This window comes from Rhipicephalus sanguineus, chromosome 6 (genome assembly GCF_013339695.2).
Source record: "Rhipicephalus sanguineus isolate Rsan-2018 chromosome 6, BIME_Rsan_1.4, whole genome shotgun sequence".
Classification (NCBI taxonomy): Eukaryota; Metazoa; Arthropoda; class Arachnida; order Ixodida; family Ixodidae; genus Rhipicephalus; species Rhipicephalus sanguineus.
In genome coordinates, this window is record NC_051181.1 from 75,943,308 (window position 1) to 75,964,735 (window position 21,428).

A 21,428-nucleotide genomic window follows, 5' to 3' on the forward strand; every position below is an offset into this window, starting at 1 on the left:
TGTGTGTGTTGTGTGTGTGTGTGTGTGTGTGTGTGTGTGTGTGTGTGCAGCAAGCACCAATTATATAAGATCCTGCTCGAAATGCCAAGCGCATGTGGCAAGCCAGACAAGACGACGCATGTCGCAGCAAAAAGACGCGTGGTACTCAAACGAAAAGCTTTAAAGGAGCCTACGCGAAATTCAAAAGGCACTGGACAGACATTTGGGATTTTGTTGCAGGTTGTGCGATCGGCTGTGGTTCGAAATTCTGTATCGCCTCAGTGTTGTGTGCTAAGCATCTTCGCTTGTAAACCATCTTCTTAGAGTCGGATGGCTCCTCAGTTTTTTGACAGCGAGGCTGTATATGCCGAGCCAAAACTAATCTCCACAGAAAACCCGTAACGTGGTTATGTGCCAGAGAAATTGAATAGGCCCTACTACGAATCGCTGTTCCGCTTAAAGTGAAGAACTTATCCGAGGGCAGAGACATACGTGCGACCAACCGACCAAAAATTGGGCAAACCTCACTACTCACCACTGGTCCACTAAGGAAGGCAGGCAGAGTGGGTGAGTTGGTACGTTTAGATGATAAAAATATACAACGGCGCTTAACACACAGGAAGAAAGAGATAAGTGACACGCACGGCCATGCACTTGCAATTAGTTCTGTTGAAAAAGACATGTGGTTTATCAAGCAAAAGGCTTAAAGTGAGCGCGCACGCTCAGTGTCAAGAAGGATACATTCGTCCTTCCGAGAGGCACCGCCTCGTGTGAGCTCACTGGCCACCACTGGTTATCAGTTGCAAGTTCAGCGCCGTGTGTGTCGCTTCTTTCTTTCGTCCTGTGCGTTAAGCGCTGTTTTATATTTTTATCACGCCCACTAAAATGTCGCGAAATGGAGAATGCGGCAAAAACGGCTCCTCAAATTCGTGCAGGAAACGCCAAGCTCATGCAGCTAGCCAGCCAATTGTCGCGGCAAAAAGACGTATGCTACTCAGACGGAAAGCTTTAAAGGAGCATACGCTACGTTCATGGGCCGCCAAGCGGAGTACGGCTGTGAAGCAGCTTACAAGCGGTAACTTCGGCCCGAGGATCAGTCGGTTCGAGCCCGCTTAAAACGACACGCAAATGCGTAACATAATTTGTCGTACCCGCGTGATAAACCCAGTGATAAATGCATGAGCGTATCCCCACTCATGTCATGCATGTGCGTATCATTAGCTTCTGTTTTCTTCCTTTTCATTTTTACAAGTGAACCGAGATGTAACGAGCGTGTGTACGGTGAATTATTCGCGATATTGAACAGCTCGAAAAATAGTTCCCTCCTAACAAAATGGACGATAGATGTTTTCCGGGAGCCGTAAAACTGTTTGAATTTTGGAAGCGCAGTATTCAGGCTTTTTTGGTGCCCAAGTTTTATTGAAATACTTCTTTTTTTGTTCTCCAGCTGTTTTCCGTTTTCGGAGGTTGGAGGCTTGCGGTGGTCAGGCTTTAACTGGCGACAAAATGACGCCGACGCAAAAGAAAAAAAAAGTGACCAATACCAACCGACGAAAATGAACTAAAAGAAATCGGGCGGGGGAGGTTTAATCATTTTTGTATTGTTCGTTGATGATCTGTACTTGTGTGGTATTACAAATAAAGTCTCATTAGATTTGTTTTATAGAATATCGCAAGTAGACACTCATTGCTTCTGCGCTGTGCATATATCACCGATGGCATGAAAAGTTGGGTTAGTCGGAATAATCACACATGGGCTATTCAGCGCTGAAAGACGAAGAAACAGAAAGTAACGGACGAGCGCTGTCCTGTGATTTCTGTTTCTTCGTCTTCGTCTGTCCGCGTAGCATCAAGCATGCCAAAGATGAACGTGTGATGCGGCCGCCTTTCCAGAGAGGTTCTGAAAAACATTGTTACTCTGCAGTGTATTGAATGAAACTACAATAATAAATATTGAGACGTGCAGATACATATAGGACCAAGTTTTAGCGTCAGTAATATCAGTGAACGAGACTGTCGGGTGTAGCAATGCGGCGCCGGCGACTCGTATAAACAAAACCGTTCTGTTGGCGAATGCCGGGGGTCGGCAGGTATATATCAGCTGACTTCAGCGGCGTTTTCCTGGAAGCGCGGCTTCGGAAATGCGTGGTGTTGTTGCAGATCTCAGTGGCTGGAGGCGTCCGACCACCGCGCTCGAACCGTGTGAACATGACCGTCGCTCGAGAGGGTCGTGCATGAACTAGTGAAGACCCCGTGCAGCAGTGTTTTTAACAGGCGCGAGGAGAGGGTCCGGGAGGAGACGGATTTCGGAACGCGCCGAGTGCGTATCGGAATAAACGAACTGCATTTTACCCAGTCTGTCTCCTCTCATCAGCGGCATACGAGAGTCTGGCTCTCTCGGTTCATATCGGATAAAGAGGCATCCGAACATCACTGAGACTGTCACTGAAATATAAAAATAACCTTGATGAATGGACGGAGAAACTTTGTAAGGTCATCGGGAACGCTCTCTAGCATGTATAGCGGGCTGCTCCTACGTCGGAACAGAAAGACCAAGTCTGTCTGCTGCGTCCCGGACCCGTTGAACTGTCCATAGCTGTTCCTCGAGTCCGGGGCTACTAATAGCAGCCTCCCATTCGGACGGCGTGATGCCCTTGCCGCCGCGTGACGCGGGGCACCTGACCAGCATACGTTCTAAGAGCATATGCCAGAGCATATATCCGCGCGTAATGAACATGCATTAGTTGGCTGCATATCCGGACGAATCTTGCGTAATAATGCGAGGTCAGTCTACACCCCGACCTGAAGCTAGATGTCAAAAAAATTGTCCACCGAAAGAAAGCTCGTGATGCCACCCCCCCCCCCCCATTCCTCCTTCCTAAAAGAATATGATGAAACGAATTATCTTGCGTAATAAAACACGAATAGGTTCGACGAGTGTTGGCAAAAAGTGACGCGCTGAACTCTGAGTACGCCCCGCCACGGTGGTCTAGTGGTGATGGGGCTCGACTGCTGACCCGAAGGTCGCGGGATCGAATCCCGGCCGCGGCGGCTGCATTTTCGATGGAGGCCAAAATGTTTGAGGCCCGTGTACTTAGATTTAAGTGCACGTTAAAGAAGCCCAGTTGGTCGAAATTGCCGGCGCCCTCCACTACGGCATCTCTCACAATCATTTATTTATTTATTTATTTACAAGATACCTGCGTTGCCTCAAAGGCGTTATCGCAGGGGAGACATCTGTATGATCATATGCTACATGTTTTACAGTGAAAATAAGCAACAAAAATATATGAGACAAGGTTAACATCAAGATAAACAAGTGAAAGGACAATAGGTTAGCATGTTCAAAGGTAACATAAAGTTGGAACAAAAACTAGCACAATTATACATTATTGTAAACACAATCGGGAATAAAAATCATGATTATCAGGTACAGAAACGTAGTCTTCCGGTAACAGGTTCCAATCTCGAGCAGTTTGTGGAAAAAAAGATCTGGAAAAATGATTTGTGTTGCAGCTGTATGCACGCACTTTCTTGGAGTGGTCGTGCCTAGTCGAGACGTAGGATGGTTCCGACAAATAGGTGCGGCTGTTAATGCCTGTTTGATTATAAAAAATACGGTGGAAAAATTTGAGTCTTAAGTTTTTTCTTCTAGCTTTTAAAGTTTCCCAGCCAGTAATGCTTTTAATTCAGTGACACTTTGAAAAGGGCAGTAATTACTGGAGACGAATCGTGCAGCCTGATTTTGAAGCTTTTCTATTGCTTTTATCAAATAGTCCTGATAAGGGTCCCAGATCATAGAGGCGTAATCTAGGATAGATCTAACATGTAAAAAGTATAGTGTTTCTTTGACATCTTTGGACGCTGATTTGAAATTTCTGCGAATAAAAAAACATTTTACTTGCTTTAGATATTGTGTGTTGGATATGTTCGTTCCATTTTAGTTTCGGCGTAAAGTATACCCCGAGGTATTTGCACTCTGGGACTGTGTTTATTGTTGTGCCTTCAATTGTGTATTTTGTTTGACGTTCCAATTTCTTGTTTGAAAAGCGGATGTGATTACATTTACTAATATTCAAGCTCATCTGCCACCGCTGACACCAATTTACTATTTTATCAAGGTCGGTCTGCAGGATTGTTATATCTGATATAGAATTAATTTCTCTGTAGACGACGCAGTCATCTGCAAAAAGTTTAATGGGGGACTGTATGTCATCTACAATATCATTAATGTATATGAGGAACAACAGTGGCCCCAGAACACTGCCCTGGGGCACTCCCGATGATACTGTTATGTATGATGAGCTACAACCATTAAGGACTACACACTGTTTACGACCGTTTAGATAGTTACAAATCCAGTTTTCGGTTTTATTGTGTATGTTTAAGCCCTTTAACTTAGTATTTAGCAGGCGGTGACATACTGTGTCGAACGCCTTCCTGAAATCGAGGAATAGTGCGTCGACATATATCGTGGTTATTATTATTATCATATCGTGGTTATTATTATTAACTCTGAGTACAGCGAAGTGGTCAGCAGCAAGGTTCCTTGTTCACCTTATAGCTGATATATATATATATATATATATATATATATATATATATATATATATATATATATATATATATATATATATATATATATATATATATATATATATATATATATATATATATATCTGTTTATTTATATATATACGTAGATTATGAAGAGTCTGTCTTCGGTTACCGTAAAATAAACAGGAAAAATGTATACGCTTCTAAAAAAACTGTTCATTTGTCGATGTTTCGATGGGAGACCGATCTTCATCACGACGCAATTAACCAGGCTTCGATGAATCATCGTCCTCCGAGCCGAGAGAGAGAGAAAAAGTAAGAAGAAAAAAAAAAGAAAGGAAAAGATAAAAGTAAAAAATAAAAAAGAAGTAAAAATAACTTGAGGAAAAAGAGTCGCGAACACACCACGTGCACATACTTGGACATACGAACAACGCGTGTTTTCTGGAGAAAAAGAAATTAACAAAAGAAAACTATGTAGATATACACAGATCGCCCATGTGGACACATAAAGTACATTCCTGTTGTCCATAGTCGAGCTCCAATGCTCCGATCGAAACGTCGCCAAATAAACAGTTTTTTAGAAGCTTATACCTTTTACATATATATATATATATATATATATATATATATATATATATATATATATATATATATATATATATATATATATATATATATATATATATATATATATATGGCGTACACATAATAACACGGTACAAGAGTTACAGCTGGTTGTGTTTATGCGAACTGAAATGCATGCGGCGACAGTGCTTATAGTATTCAGTACAATATTTTCGTTCAATAAACAGTTCAATAAAAATTTAACACCTCGAAAAAAAAAGACTATGCGCAGTCGACAGGATTCGAACCTGTGCGGGGAGACCCCAATGGATTTCTAGTCCATCGCCTTAACCACTCGGCCACGACTGCACGCTGGCGAAGGGCCACCTATTTTTAAACGTCTCGTGTCTAGAAGCGCGAAGTGGCCTTGAACGGCGACGCCCCCCGCAACCATGCCATCTCGTATACTTGTCCCGCCCGCTCTTTTGCCTCTCGTCTGCGTATTATTATTTTCTCTTTTTTTGCTACTCCTTAAAATGAAGGCAAGACAAAGGCTGGTAAATTTCCAAGCCGCGAAATGGCACTAACTTGAAGGAGTTCTTCAAATTGGATTTATTCAAATGGGGCTAATTTGAAGGAGAGAGGGCTTGACACCTCGCCTTTGCACTGCTTTCTTATTTTAAGGGCCTCAGTGTAAGGGGGTCGGGAAGAGGAGAAGGGGAGCGACAGTAAAACTTCGCCCTCCCCCCTCCCAATAGACAACCCTGCCCATTCCTATAGATCTCAACGTGGCTACACCCGCGTCGACGTGTGTCGTTCCGGCCTGATAGCAATGCACACCGTACAAATTATATTTATTAATGCTCAACAGGGCTGCATCTCCTTCTACGCAAACACGTTTCACTTTCGCGTTATAAATGATTCCTGTGAAAAAGAGATCACCTGCGGATTTTTGTATGCCTTTGCACGCGTTCACCAGTTTTTTATCACTGCATATTTCTTCTACAGGTACCCTTAAATACAATCCTTCTATGTATGTATACGCTACTTCGAAATTTCCTCTCTGCTTCCTTTGTACAAAAAAAAAACAAATATAACGAGCCGGAATAAAGCGAATTATTCCGTATAGCGAACACCTGAAGCTCTCTGACCAATGTAAGTGTAAAGTAATCCTTCTAATGAACTGGGCTTTAGCACATAGAAATTGAAGCGCACGTGTATAGACGTCTTGAAACGGTGTGCATGTGCCAACGTGGAGTTCAGGGGACTTGTCTTGCATTGTTTTAAAACGAATTGCTTTCTTAATATCCGGATTTCATTTATTTAGTTCCTCGGGTAGTTCGTAAACATGAGCATCCGGTTTTCGTTTTCAAAACGTCTAGTTTGACGATGGACGCGCAAACGAGATTAACTGGTGGGAGCAATATCATACCTTCGTTTGCGTTGATGATATACGTGCGTAATATTACGAATAAAAGCCATCCCTGTGCGTATTTGGACATGAAATAAAATCGAAATAGGGGCGCTAAATTCTGAAACTGTAAATAGAATGAACGCTGCACTCCAAAAATAGCGAAGTGGCCTCTGTAGTTCTTCATGGATCTTAATTATTGACGGTCAGTGTATAGTTGATAGTCGACACGCATTCCACAGCTTTAGCATATACTGTACTGCCGCCATTATCGCTACCGCCATCTTCTGCCGTAATTCAGTGGCGTGTCATATGTATAGTTTATTCTTTCTTTACTTAAATAGTAAAAAATCTTGTTGCCCTAGATGTATTCGTACCGCTGTGTTGTTGTTGGGGGTCATCCAGTCACTGATGAGTTCCGGTGCTATTATGAGTGTATAAACATCAGTGTGGATTGTTCAATAAAAGTCATTTAAGCTCACTTAGACATCTCATTGTCGTGTCTTCGTAATTAAAATATACCCAATTTAATGTATGACACCTTTTTCTTGCCTGCATTCCAAAATACTGCAATTTAATAAATATTTAAACGCACCGATGAAAAAAAATCTACTGCGCAGTCGACAGGATTCGAACCTGTGCGGGGAGACCCCAATGGATTTCTAGTCCATCGCCTTAACCACTCGGCCACGACTGCACGCGGGCGAGGCGCCAACGTCTCGCGTCTTAAGGCGCGTGGCCTTCAATGGCGACGACCTTTCGTTCTTTGGAAGGAAGGCGTCGGAGGCGCCAGGGGGGAAAGCGGGGGAGAGAGAGAAGATAGAGAAAGCCGTCTCAAGGTGTCATAGCGCTAGCAAACACGGACGAGGAAGATACAACGGGACAAGCGCTCCCGTTGTGTCTACCTATAGTCCGTGTGTGTTAGCGCTATGACACCTTTTGATACATTTAACCAACTAGCCCAAAATGTCACATTGACAAGCCTCCGTGAAGTTTTTAGCCTGCCCAGAAAGGTCTCTACAGTTCTTTCAGGGATGTCCTAGTCCGCCCTGAGAGAGAGGGGTATGAAGTTACGAAAGGCCCTTGGGAAAGTCATCACAATCAGGCAAGTTACCCAGAGGCGGCGCCAGGGTCACACGCGTCATCAACACGTTATGACATCATATGGTGACGTCATCACGGGATGATGATATTTTGCATCGATCGTGTTGGAGTCGACGGTCAATTTTCGCGTTTGATGAAGCATCTAAGGCATTCCCTTTAATAAAACATACAGTTATGTCATCGTCGTCTCGTGAGCGATGCTGACGACATAACTATTCATTTTGGTTATTAATTGCGTAAGCCCGTGCATAATAAATAGATGTAGGCCTAAACACGGTCTTTCAGCATTAACCTAATGGCTTACCTCGTTTAAAATTGATCTCTCTCTTTCTCTCTCTCTAGCATAAGTTTTAGATAACACCAAAAGAAGAAAAGATATGCCTCACCCCTCCATTTTTCCATAAGGCACGAAACATGCAGGCGATCTGTAGTTTGTACAAGCGAGATAGTTATGTGTCCCACGGTAAAACAGCAAGAAAAATGCAGATGCGAGGACTTGCCGAAAAAAAAGAGCGTAAACTACAGTACACGCATAAAACTGGCACGAACCATCCAGGTAAATTGCGAGCGCTTCTATGGTGGCTCGCAGTTGCCCGCAGCATGTACAGCAGAGTGGCGCAGTGCTCCTCACCTTGGGGCTCAGACTGCCTTATCTGTAATAAGCCAGAAACTATTGACCATGTTTTCTTACATTGCTGGGAGGGCGTGTACTTTTGGGATGTACTACAGAGGACAATCAAGAAGGAATTCCCGTTAGATCAATACGGTATCAGGTTTCTCCCAATAGATAATGAGAATGGATTGCCGTTAGACTTAATAATGTTAACCGGCCTCCACTGTCTATGGCGGGCGCGTATGGCAGGATTTCACCGCGATCCAGATGCAAGGCCCGCAAGAATGTACTTTCGTGAGTGTATGTCGAAATTTGTTGAATTGCAGAAAACGCAGGAGATTGTACCTGAGTGGTTATCGAGAGTGGAACCCTTGACAGTGCTCAAGGAATTTTAAAATTGATGTCTGTCCAGTAGGACGGACAACATTTGATGTTATTTATTCTATGTGTTTGTGATGTGGTTTATGTCTGGAAGCAGGCAATAAAGCAAAAAAAAAAAAAAAGCAGAGTGGCGCAGTGGAAGCGTGCTGGGCCCATAACCCAGAGGTCCGTGGATCGAAACCACGCTCTGCTAAATTTTCTTCATTTTCCTTTCTTTTATTTTTCAAGTTTTTTTACAATTTCCCGCTAATGTGACCTTCTATACATTCAAATTATTTCAAATCTTTGAGCGTGTACAATTGTCGCACAGCAACATACCTCTTCTCATGTATCTTACGTGCCTTCCAGGTCATGGAATGCACTCAACTCATAGCAGCTATAAATAACTAATTGCAACACGGTTCTGGGCCTTCCAGGTCCGAGTTCTGGGCCTGAAAAGTTTGGAACTCGGGTCGAGTTAGTTATTTAACCGTACATAAAAAAAGAAGGATCCGATTGGTATTTTACGTGAAGCAACGACTCGACATATAGAAATATTCCAGAAGTTGTCTTGCGCTATATAACAACCCAGACCAATAGCGACAAAAAGCGAAAAATAAAATTCGCTTTGTCACACTAATATGACAATGATAATGATGTTCCTTCACCACGTGACACATGCCCACAATTTGAGATAGATCAAGAACGGGATAGCTGAACCTACAGGAAAATACATAGAGATATCAACCTCTTCAAAACATAGAACACATAATGATGTTGCCGCCTTCGCGTCGTGAACTGTAATGGAAGCTACCCACTGTGGGACAAGAATTATGGTGCGGAAGGTAGACTTCATTTTCTTTACTAATTAAACAAACCAAATTTGACTAAATAAACGAAAACATGCATCCTTTTTGAGCAGTAAATTAATGGATTAACTTCTTTACATCGCTCTCTCCCGTCAATTTGAGAGTTTCTAAAAAAAATAATGAGCCACCCCCCCCCCACCTTTTCCTTTTTCTATACGGGACGATGCAAGAGGCAAGCCCTCATCACTTTGTATGCAGTCGAACCCGGATATATCGAATCTAAAGGGGGCCATAAAAGTGTTCCATGAATAAGTAGCAGATACATATCAGGGGTCTCGAACTCACCTCAGCTAGCGGGCCGCAGTCACGAAAGTGAGTCCCGCAAGGGCCCGGTGGTCAGTGAAGATGGTTGGACCGGGAGCGGGGGGGGGGGGTAGGGAGGATAGAGTTTGGACGCAATGGCAGCTAATGCGGCCCTTTGAAAGAAGGTCAGCTGCCGTCTCGTAAAAAGATCACGTGGTACGTGACGCCAACAGGCAGAAAAAGTGTTCCACACTCGCCGCCATGGCTGCGATCGGCGCTGACTAACACTCCTAGGTTTAAATGAACATACATACCCCATAAACTGGACGAGAAGATGACGGCCGCAGTAGCTCAGTTGTAGAGCATCGGACGCGTTATTCGAATTTCGCAGGTTCGGTTCCTGCCGGCGGTAAGTTATCTTTTCTTCCGCTTTACTTTCTTCCCATTTATATCCTAATTGCTACAAATAACGCCCCCTATACTTTCTTATGCATTATTGTCTGTTAGTTCTCATTAATATTGTGTCTAACAAAGAAAAAGAAACGAGCCCTTGAAAGTAATCTTCTTTCCTTCCTTTGAAAGAAGGTCTTTCCCATACCTCATAAACGGGGGTCATTTCTGAAGGGGATTGGGTGTCTGGATTCGAGAAACATACCGATACCAATCTCCGTGATGAAGATCTAGACTCCGATTCTTAAATAAAGAGTGTTTGTACCACGGGTATGTTTCTACAAATGGTGACCGCGTGGGGTACCTCACGAAAAAGATTCCTCGAGACCAGACACGTCTGCGTAGCACTACCCGAGCGAAGTGTTATTAATCGCAATGGTCGAGAAAATAACGCAGGTGCCATTTAATAAAGTCAGAAAATTGTTTCCTTTTGAAGCACAAAATAAATGCTAAAGTTCTCAACCCACTCTCTTAAACACGCCTTCTGCCTTGCCCGCTGTGCGGGCAGCTGTCCATTGCGGGTTGAAAGCTCATGAATTACTTATTAAGAAAATTAAAAAAAAGCAATATGCGACGAAGACAGTCATGTGCGGGCCGGGCCGCGTGTTTGAGTCCCCTGATGTGCACAATAATTCGTTATACGCGGGTTTGATATGTGCGGGTTCGACTGTATAACCGAGGCAGGTATGCACTCCACGGTAAAACAGCTGCATGGTAGGACTTGCTAGGTAAACATCGCAAACGACAAAACAAAATAAAGAGAGAGAGAAGAAATAATAGAGAAGGAAATGCAGGGAGGTTAACCAGTATAGGACAACCGGTTTGCTACCCTACACATGGGGACAGGGTGGGGGAGATTTAAAGATGGAGAGGAAAGAGAGAAAGATAGCACATGACACTGCACACAGAATCAGTCGTTCACTCTTGCGTGGTACGCGACATTTTTGTCAAAGCCGCTTGTCCAAGTTCGTCTCTCTTAAAAACCTCAGCAGTGCCTTCATCGCCTTCAGCTGTGATGTCTTCTGTTGACGGCATGCAAGAACTGTTTCAACAGACATTTGTCCACTGTCAAGGCGCGCTAGAACGGACGCCAGTGACTGTCTCTGAACATTATATGCCGGACAGTCGCACAGGACGTGGTGTAGCGTCTCCTCGCAACGACAGGCATCACAAAGAGCGTTGTCGGCCATTCGAATCCGAAAGGAATGGCATAAAGTACCGGAGCCCGCTTAAGCGATGCCCAGTTCGCATCGTCACCACTGCTACATAAAATACAAAAGAAATTTGGGCAGCTACGCACTATAGTGGTGCGAAGACTGAGGATGCGTCGGAGCTGGTGGCGTTTCGCTGCTCCTTTTCCTTCTCGCCACCCTCTCATCCTTTAACACCCCTTGGTATACTACACAATGCGTGGCTACGCTTGCTCTCTCTTTTTTTCGATCTCTTTTTTGCTTCTGTTTCTTTCTATACCTTTCTCTCTCTATTCCTTTCCCTGTTTTTCTATCTTTTTCTAGTTTATTTTCATTCCATTTCTCTCTTTCCCTTTCTTTCTATCTTTTTCTTTCTCTCTCTCTCTCTCTCTCTCTCTGTACTCGTTTTCTCGTTCATCAGACCTTTCCATCACATGCCGGACACATCGGCCCACGTGTTCTGGGAGCAAGCAGAAGGTCAAGAAGAGGATGAAGAGAGCGCGTACCGGGTCATGAGGATGATAGTTTTTTGGTGTCGCGAACTGGCATAACGATGAGCTAATCAGTGGAGCTTCAGGTTAAGCTTATCAGGTTAACTTTAGCAGGTTAAGCTTATCAGCGGAGCTGTTAAGTTGTTGTGGTTGTTGTTGTTGTTGTTGTTGTTGTGTAGCGCCCGTGGCATCGCTTTATCATTCGCTTGCCCCGATTCGCTTCTCGGTAGACACCTGAACCGTGCTGTGAGGGAAGGGACGTCTGTGCGCGTGACATTGGCCGTTGTAAACCCTCCTAAGGCGCCTACTGCAATTGCTGATGCGAAGTACCCGCGTGTATGTAATTCAATGTGCCCACCTATGTAGCTGACTCCTTTGTTGATGCTGTGGCTTATGATGATGATGATGATGAATTATAGCCCAGCCCTTTGTAATAGGTTCGCCGCTTTGGTGTGACGCCTGGTGCGATGCAACGCTTCTGCCACGCAGTATTACATCTGCTATACCCAGACTCTTTGCCCCATATCACGACTGTATAAGGTCTTTCTTCGAAACAGTTTCGAGCACACTGGCGTGGCTCTGTGGTAGAACGCTCGACTGGGTTCGATTAAAGCTCGAACCCTGATTTTTATAATTTCCTCCTGTGATATCGCAGCATGTCGCGTCACCTGTATATATGCATGAATATATTGTCACGTGGTCGTGACGTCGACGAAGACAACAGTCAGCACGTCCGAGATGAAACTGTTTATTTGGCCGAACTTGTGGCCAAGGAATTGAGACTAGAACTACAGCAATACACGCTGTGCAATGATAGCGGCGAACAGGGCGTCGTCCGTCGATCAACTCACAAGCGGTGAAGCGTGTCGGCATTTAAACATGTGCCGTCGAATATTCCAGCGTTATCGCTGGCTGTCGTGCAAATTCTAGAATGAGCTCGTATGTGCGCGTCTTGCGCGCAATCTTAACAAAAACGATCTACAATGATCGGGAAGCTTCTCGAACAATGAGGCGCGGTTCGCGCAGAGCGTTGCTGACAGTCTTTGTGGGCGAAATACGAATAAAGCAAAAGTGATAATAGGAAACGCCCGTGGCAATGCCCCCCTCTGAAAAAGCATCGTCCCGATGCTTAAAACAGAACAGGCCAATGCATGCAACAATAAATAACAAGAATAAAGCTACAAAGTACAATAAACAATAAGCACAAGCAAGAAAGTACAATAATAAAGCAAAATGACAGTCCTCAGATTTGCTAACGCGCGTAATATGGTTTGAGGCGCACGACATGGACGACTTCAGGTCGTGCACGGCGCCGCTGAGAGTTTGTAATGCCGTTAGGGACAACCTCGTAGTCGAGTGCGCCCAGGCGCCGAAGTACCCTGTACGGTCCGAAGTAACGGCGAAGAAGCTTCTCGTTCAGTCCGCGTCGGCGGATTGGCGTCCAGACCCAGACATGGTCACCGGGCTGGTACTCAATGAAGCGTCGCCGAAGATTGTAGCGACGGCTGTCGGTGTGCTGCTGGGTTTTGATTCGCAGGCGGGCCAGCTGTCGTGCTTCTTCGGCGCGCTGTAGGTAGGTGGTCATGTCGATATTTTCCTCGACGGTCACGTTTGGTAACATGGCGTCGAGCGTTCTTGCCGGGCTCCGTCCGTAGACCAACTTGTATGGAGTCATCTGCGTCGATTCTTGTACGGCCGTGTTGTACGCGAAGGTCACATATGGAAGGATGGCGTCCCACGTCTTGTGTTCGACGTCGACGTACATAGCCAGCATGTCGGCGATGGTCTTATTGAGACGCTCGGTCGGGCCATTGGTCTGTGGGTGGTACGCGGTGGTCCGGCGGTGGCTTGTGTGGCTGTATTCCAAGATCGCTTGAGTTAGGACAGCCGTAAACGCCGTACCTCTGTCGGTGATGAGAACCTCTGGGGCGCCATGACGCAAGACGATGTGCTCCACGAAGAACTTGACTACCTCGGCGGCACTGCCTTTGGGCAAGGCCTTTGTCTCGGCGTAGCGGGTGAGGTAGTCAGTTGCCACGACGATCCACTTGTTTCCGGTATTGGACGTCGGGAACGGCCCCGGTAAGTCCATCCCGATTTGCTGGAACGGCCGCCGTGGTGGCTCGATAGGCTGCAGAAGTCCGGCTGGCCTAGTGGGCGGTGTCTTGCGTCGCTGACAGTCCCGGCAGGTCTTTACGTAACGGGTGACGTCGGCGGAAAGGCGCGGCCAGTAGTACTTCTGTATTCTTGCTAGCGTGCGAGAAACACCCAGGTGTCCAGACGTCGGGTCGTCGTGCAGAGCCTGGAGGACCTCTGGCCGCAATGTCGAGGGTACCACGAGAAGGCAATCGGCTCGAAGCGGTGAGAAGTTCTTCTTTAGGAGAACACCATTGCGCAAGAAAAACGACGTCAGTCCGCGCGCGAATACCTTCGGAACAATGGTGGTCCTGCCCTCGAGGTATTCCACAAGGCCCCTGAGTTCTGGGTCCGCTCGCTGTCGTTCGGCGAAGTCGTCGGCACTTATGGTTCCTAAGAAGCAGTCGTCCTCCTTGTCGTCCTGCGGCGGTGGGTCGACGGGGGCGCGAGACAGGCAGTCAGCGTCGGAATGTTTTCTTCCGGACTTGTAAACGACGGTAATGTCGAATTCTTGAAGTCGTAGGCTCCACCGTGCGAGCCGACCTGAAGGGTCCTTCAAGTTTACTAGCCAACACAATGCGTGGTGGTCGCTCACAACTTTGAAGGGCCTGTCGTAGAGGTAGGGGCGAAACTTGGATGTAGCCCAGATGATCGCTAGGCACTCCTTTTCCGTTGTGGAATAGTTCGTTTCTGCCTTTGATAGCGAGCGGCTAGCATAACCGATGACGCTTTCCTGCCCGGCAGCCTTCTGCACAAGGACGGCGCCGAGTCCTACGCTGCTTGCGTCGGTGTGGATTTCTGTATCGGCGTATTCATCGAAATGCGCTAGTATCGGAGGCATCTGAAGGCGTCGTTTCAGTTCTTCAAATGCTTCGATTTGCGCCGTTTCCCACTTGAATTGCACGTCGGTCTTCGTAAGGTGAGTTAGCGGCTCGGCGATTCGTGAAAATTCCTTGACGAAGGGACTGTAGTAGGCGCACAAGCCTAGAAAACGGCGCACGGCTTTGGTGTCGGTGGGTGGCGGGAAGCCAGCGATGGCAGCTGTTTTCTGCGGGTCTGGGCGAACACCATCCCTGCTGATAACGTGACCCAAAAACAAGAGCTCCTCGTACGCGAAGCGGCACTTTTCAGGCTTCAAGGTGAGGCCGGAGGTCTTGATTGCTTCAAGTACGGCTTCAAGGCGCCGGAGGTGTTCGTCGAAGCTTGAGGCAAACACAACGACGTCGTCCAAGTATACGAGGCACGTCTGCCACTTCAAGCCAGCCAGCACTGTGTCCATAACTCGTTGGAATGTCGCAGGTGCCGAACAAAGACCGAAGGGCATGACCTTGAACTCGAAGAGGCCGTCTGGTGTTATAAAGGCCGTCTTTTCTCGGTCTCTCTCGTCGACTTCGATTTGCCAGTAGCCGGTCTTGAGGTCCATCGACGAAAAGTACTTCGCGTTGTGGAGTCGATCCAGGGTGTCGTCTATCCGGGGAAGGGGATACACGTCCTTCTTCGTGACTTTATTCAGGCGACGATAATCGACGCAAAAACGTAGAGTCCCATCCTTCTTCACTAGCACTACGGGAGACGCCCACGGACTCTTGGACGGCTGGATGATGTCATCGCGTAGCATTTCGTCGACTTGCTTCATAACGGCGTCCCTTTCTCGCGTCGAAACCCGGTAGGGACTCTGACGGAGTGGTCGAGCATTTTCTTCCGTTATGATACGGTGTTTAGCAAGGGGCGTTTGCCGGACCCGTGATGACGACGAGAAACAGTCCTTGTATTTCTTTAGAAGGCACCGGAGCTGTTGTTGGCTGGCGGGAAGGCTTGGGTTTACGTCGAAGGATGGCTCAGGCATTGCGGTTGTCGTTGTAGCTTCGTCAGAATCTGAAAAGCCAAACGCATCGCTGACAGCCAAGATTTCTTCGATGTACGCAATCGTCGCGCCCCTGCTCAGGTGTCTGTATTCTTGGCTGAAATGCGAGAGGTACTGGGATCGGTACCCAGCACCTCCACCAGATGTCACGTGGTCGTGACGTCGACGAAGACAACAGTCAGCACGTCCGAGATGAAACTGTTTATTTGGCCGAACTTGTGGCCGAGGAACTGAGACTAGAACTACAGCAATACACGCTGTACAATGATAGCGGCGAACAGGGCGTCGTCCGTCGATCAACTCACAAGCGGTGAAGCGTGTCGGCATTTAAACATGTGCCGTCGAATATTCCAGCGTTATCGCTGGCTGTCGTGCAAATTCTAGAATGAGCTCGTATGTGCGCGTCTTGCGCGCAATCTTAACAAAAACGAGCTACAATTATCGGGAAGCTTCTCGAACAATGAGGCGCGGTTCGCGCAGAGCGTTGCTGACAGTCTATGTGGGCGAAATACGAATAAAGCAAAAGTGATAATAGGAAACGCCCGTGGCAAAATATATATATATATATATATATATATATATATATATATATATATATATATATATATATATATATATATATATATAAAAGCGGCAAATCTGGACCGCCAGACTTTACTACACCAACAAAAAGATACCGATCAGCAGCGCAGGAAAAATCTTGTATTAACTTTCACAAACAACCCACCCAACATTAATAAGATCTTAAAAAAACACTTTAACATATTGGAACAGAGCAAGCGACTACTGTCCAAAAATTTTACTTCCCCTCCGGATGTGGTATACAGGCGGCCAAGAAGTATCAGGGATCATTTAATAAATTCAAAGATAGGTACAAAGCCCCAAATCGGGTGTCGTCCTTGCGGAAAAGGAAGATGCAAAGTATGCAAACACATGCAGACAACAACCGTGGCGGAAAGCACACACTCAAATTCTAAGCACAAAATAAGTGGTGCACTCGACTGCGACTCAAACAACGTCATATACCTTTTGGAATGTTGGGTATGTAACATGCAATACGTAGGCCAGACAGACACGCCTTTTAGAATTAGGTTCAACAACCATCGGTCACATGTACGTTCCCTTCCTGGCCTTCCACTTTCTAAACATGTCGCATTGAAAGATCACAGTTTCGAGGGTATGAAGGTTGCACTCTTGGAAAACAATTTTCGAACAACCAGAGAAAGGGAGCAACGTGAATCATACTGTATATACAAATTCGACACGATAAAAAGTGGAATAAATGAACACCCGGCAACCCTCTCCGCATTACGATCATTAAAAAGCGCAAACGCCATTCTCTAATCAGTCCCCGGCCCCTTGCCGCCCAGTACGAGCATAACAATGTTTTGAATAATAGCGCTCCTCGGTGCAGCCTTGAGCTTATGCATCTCACTAACCAGGATTCATGTGCCACTTCAATCACAGCCGGCATGCACAGATAAGTGGTCCCGGACGTCGTACAGTGTAGTGTACATCGTACAGCACTGCATTTAAACTATCATTACACGAACAAGCTTTTAGTCTGTCTTTTTCCTTTACAACCCTTACCTTTTTCTACATCTTTTCCTCTTCCAAAAAGAGCCGATGCGCTTAATAAATATTGACGACGCGGCAACACTACCGGCCACTTCGGGTCTTACCCCAGGCCGACACGGAAAAGCATACGCTGAAAGCCCTCACTGTCCACCCCACCAATTACTTTAACGCGGTAAACGACGAAGAAGGACGTCAAAAACGCCACCCGTGGCCCCACACCGGAAGGTGCCATACTAGATGCGCGGGGTCATTACATTGCCCGTTTGGGGGAAGGTGGGTGCGCAGAGGCTCTATTGTTGTCGCTACCTAAACGAACACAATGTCCTCGTCAAGCAAAACCCTTCTTACTGACCTTCCTGACATTTCTTTTCTTTTATCTTTTTTTATTGCTGTTATTGTTGTTGTTGTTGTTGTTGTTGTTGTTGTTGTCGTGGTTCCCCCCCCCCTTTTTTTCTCCGTTACTTGTTACGTTCCTATTTTCCTTCCTTTCTGTCCTTTCCCCTCCACTCTCAACATGCTATAAGAGGACACACACACGCTGTAAATATTGTTATGTCCTGAAGAAGACGGGGCTCCCCTCGAAACGTAGACAAAACAAACAGTTGTTTTTATGAAGGCGCATATACTTTTATACTTATATATATATATATATATATATATATATATATATATATATATATATATATATATATATATATATATTATATATATATATATATATATATATATATATATATATCTGCACCTGTGTATCTTCAAGGATTCATGTGACGTCACTTATCGGTATATATATATATATATATATATATATATGTATGTAGGCACTGAATAAAGGCCTGCCGGGCTGACTGATAAGGTTATTAGACTCCCATCGGTAATTTTTTGGCGCACAGTGAACGCCACCGACGCCGAAACAGACACCATATGTTCTGCAACTCCGGCTTTTAACCATATCGCGTTAAACACCGTATAAACCAACCATGCCGAGTGCTCTGGGGCATAGCCAGAATTTTTTTTTCGGAGGGGGGGGGGGGGGGGTCGACCATACTTTATGTATGTTCGTGCGTGTGTTTGTATGTGTGCGTGTACATATATACTCAAACAAAATTTAACATTCTCAGGAGGGGGGGGTTGAACCCCCGTTGGCTACGCCCCTGCAAGTGCGCACGCTTTCGTAGCTGCTGGGTGTAATGCGTCGTGCAGTCAGCAGAGTGGCGCAGTGGAAGCGTGCTGGGCCCATAACCCAGAGGTCCGTGGATCGAAACCACGCTCTGCTAGATTTTTTTTTTTTTAGCAGTTTCTTCACATATGCCCTCTGGTGTGATCTTCTATACAATCAACTTTGTTCACGTTCTTTTAGGCCTGTATTTGTCGCATAGCAGCAAACAAATGGTCATGTATTTGTAACGCGGGTCCATCTAACCGCATATATATATGTTTGGTGTTTCAATAAATGTTCAGTTGATAGTTTGCTCCGTGTTTCGTTTGCCTTCCTTCGTGTTTTCGTTCTTTCGCGCACCACTGCATTAAGACGAGTTACCAACTCGCCCAGCAGGTCGTACTTCTACTTGTCGTGTATTTCTTTTTTTTTGTTACAAGATAGGCTTGCTGTACTCAGCAGAGTGGCGCAGTGGAAGCGTGCTGGGCCCATAACCCAGAGGTCCGTGGATCGAAACCACGCTCTGCTAGCATTTTTTTTTTTTTGCAATGTTTCTCAATTAGACGTCATCACTGCACTGCTGTTCCGTACATGCCACTTCATGCATTCCTTTCGTGTTGAACGCCTCGGCACTGGCCCATTCTTTCTTTCTTTCTTTCCTTCTTTCTTTCTCTCTTTCTTTCTTTCTTTCTTTCTTCCTTCCTTTCCTTCTTTCTTTCTTTCTTTCTTTCTTTCTTTTTTCTTTCTTTCTACCGTATTAGAAAATCCGGATATACCGAACAAGGGTAAATCGACTCATTCGCTGTATAAAATACCCGAAGCTCACTAATTAACCCGTGCTAATGTAACATAATGACACCCTCGGAACGAACTTGACGTATAGTATTACAGTCGGTGGTGTAGCCAGGGGATGGTTGAACACCCCTCCCCCCAAATCCACGAAATTTTTACATTTTTTACATTATATACGTGTATATATAAACGCGCACAAACACACGCAAGTTCGAACATATTGACACGTGTGTATGCATAAACGACAATGGCGATGGCGAGGTTTTACAGACTCCGGCTAGTGGGACAGTATGCCTTTCGGAGAGAAAGACGAAGACGTTTTTTTTCTGTATGAGCCATGCAGTTGAGGCTACTACTATTACTACTACTACTACTACTACTACTACTACTACTACTACTACACTACTACTACTACTACTACTATTACTACTACTACTACTGCTACTACTATTACTGTTCGGCTGATTTGAACACGCTGTTTCGCTGTCGCCAGTTGTTCGCGTCTTTTGATCGCGTTGCACCAAGACAATATATAAAGGGGGTCGACTCCAATGTCCAGCCGCCTCCGAGAAAAGTTTGTGACCACCAGGGCTGGGCAAAGATACTATGAAATTGTATCGCGATACGATACAAGATACACACGCAAGAACTATTGGAGATGCAGATACAAGATACTGCCGCACTAATTGCATCAGATACGATACTTGGCAGTTGTATCTTAAGATACTTCGACACATTCTCCAATTTGTTATTACAGATCCATACAATGGAGCAGCAAACGCCTATACACGAAAATGTCTCTTTGAAATATTTTAACTGTGACCTATTTTGTTTCACTCGAATGAAATGGCTGTTAGTATCTCAAAAGCTTTGCCCCTCTTGCTCAAAGTATATTAGTTGCCTTCCAAAACAGCTTATTGGGGCTTGTTTTAGCCTCTTCACAGGACAACTTTTCATACACTTCGTTGACAGCGGTTCTTGCTTGTCATTTTTCAATTGATGGGAGTCGCTGCTCAGCTAGCCGACCAGCTAGCGGGTTGCCATATAATCACAATAACGTCAATAAGAAGCCTTCGTACGACGGCGCAAATACCGCTGTGGAATTTTAGCTTGTCCGTAAAAGACAGTTTGCACAATACCGTATATCCGGACAGGTGTACAGCAGCAACAACGCAGGTAGCGACTCTTTTTTTCTAGGGGGGAGGAGGGGCAGGGAGGGCCGGGAACGCATGGTGTTTACGGGGCTTGCGACCGTTCGCTAGTGGCCCGGCCGGCAGACATGACCGTCTCCGTCCCATTTGTTTTTGTTTTCTGAATAAGTATGTTCGTGAGCTACAAAGACATGACTAGTCTCAAGCATTTCTTTCGTGAGGAACCTGTGGTCACCATGTGCTGAAAGACAACCGTGGAACAAAAACTCTATATTTCAATCCGCGTCCAGATTTCACTCGTTATGTACATCGGCATCTTTTTTTATTTATTTACACTTCACCTACATCGCCGTAAGGCATTGCGTAGGGGACGTACACATGGGTAATAACACAGTTAACAATCGATGTAATAGTTACAACAACGACAACGATACACAAGATACTTTTAAGAAAAAAACACTCGAATAACAGTGAATTACACAAATTATAAACAATGAAACAGTCATACATTTTAAACACCTAAACGCTTCGAGGCAACAAATCACTCTTATTGGCAGTGGTATTGTGGGCATTGTTAGAGGGAAGAAAAAAACGTCGACAGTTTCTCGAATCCTGATTCCAAATCCCCTTCAGAAATGACCTGTATATCAGATATGGGAAAGGCTTCCTTACAAATGGCAACGTCGTTTTGTTCAAACTCTCTCCGACCCCACCATCTTCACTGTCCCGTCCCTTGGAGCTAAATTTCGCGACTGCGGCCCGCCGGACATAAGCTGAGCTGGAGGTGACATAAAACGTAGGTGACATCAAACTGCATTGAATTTCCATGTTCTACTTAGCTGCTGACGTATGGGATTCTTTGTTGATATACCCACTAACGTGCAATCTTTTAGCAATTTTTCTTTAACGAGAGA

The 21,428-nt window shown here is 45.4% G+C and overlaps 5 non-coding genes across 5 annotated transcripts; 3 read left to right on the forward strand and 2 right to left on the reverse strand.

Moving 5' to 3' along the window:
* Positions 1–5,390: 5,390 nt before the first annotated feature.
* Positions 5,391–5,472, reverse strand: Trnas-aga (transfer RNA serine (anticodon AGA)). Its single transcript has one exon. It is a non-coding gene; the product is annotated as a tRNA-Ser (tRNA).
* A 1,657-nt stretch (positions 5,473–7,129) lies between these two features.
* Positions 7,130–7,211, reverse strand: Trnas-aga (transfer RNA serine (anticodon AGA)). The gene has a single exon. It is a non-coding gene; the product is annotated as a tRNA-Ser (tRNA).
* Positions 7,212–8,733: 1,522 nt separating this feature from the next.
* On the forward strand, positions 8,734–8,805 carry Trnam-cau (transfer RNA methionine (anticodon CAU)). Its single transcript has one exon. It is a non-coding gene; the product is annotated as a tRNA-Met (tRNA).
* Positions 8,806–18,617: 9,812 nt separating this feature from the next.
* On the forward strand, positions 18,618–18,689 carry Trnam-cau (transfer RNA methionine (anticodon CAU)). The gene has a single exon. It is a non-coding gene; the product is annotated as a tRNA-Met (tRNA).
* Positions 18,690–19,028: 339 nt separating this feature from the next.
* Trnam-cau (transfer RNA methionine (anticodon CAU)) lies at positions 19,029–19,100 on the forward strand. Its single transcript has one exon. It is a non-coding gene; the product is annotated as a tRNA-Met (tRNA).
* The last annotated feature ends 2,328 nt before the right edge of the window (positions 19,101–21,428 follow it).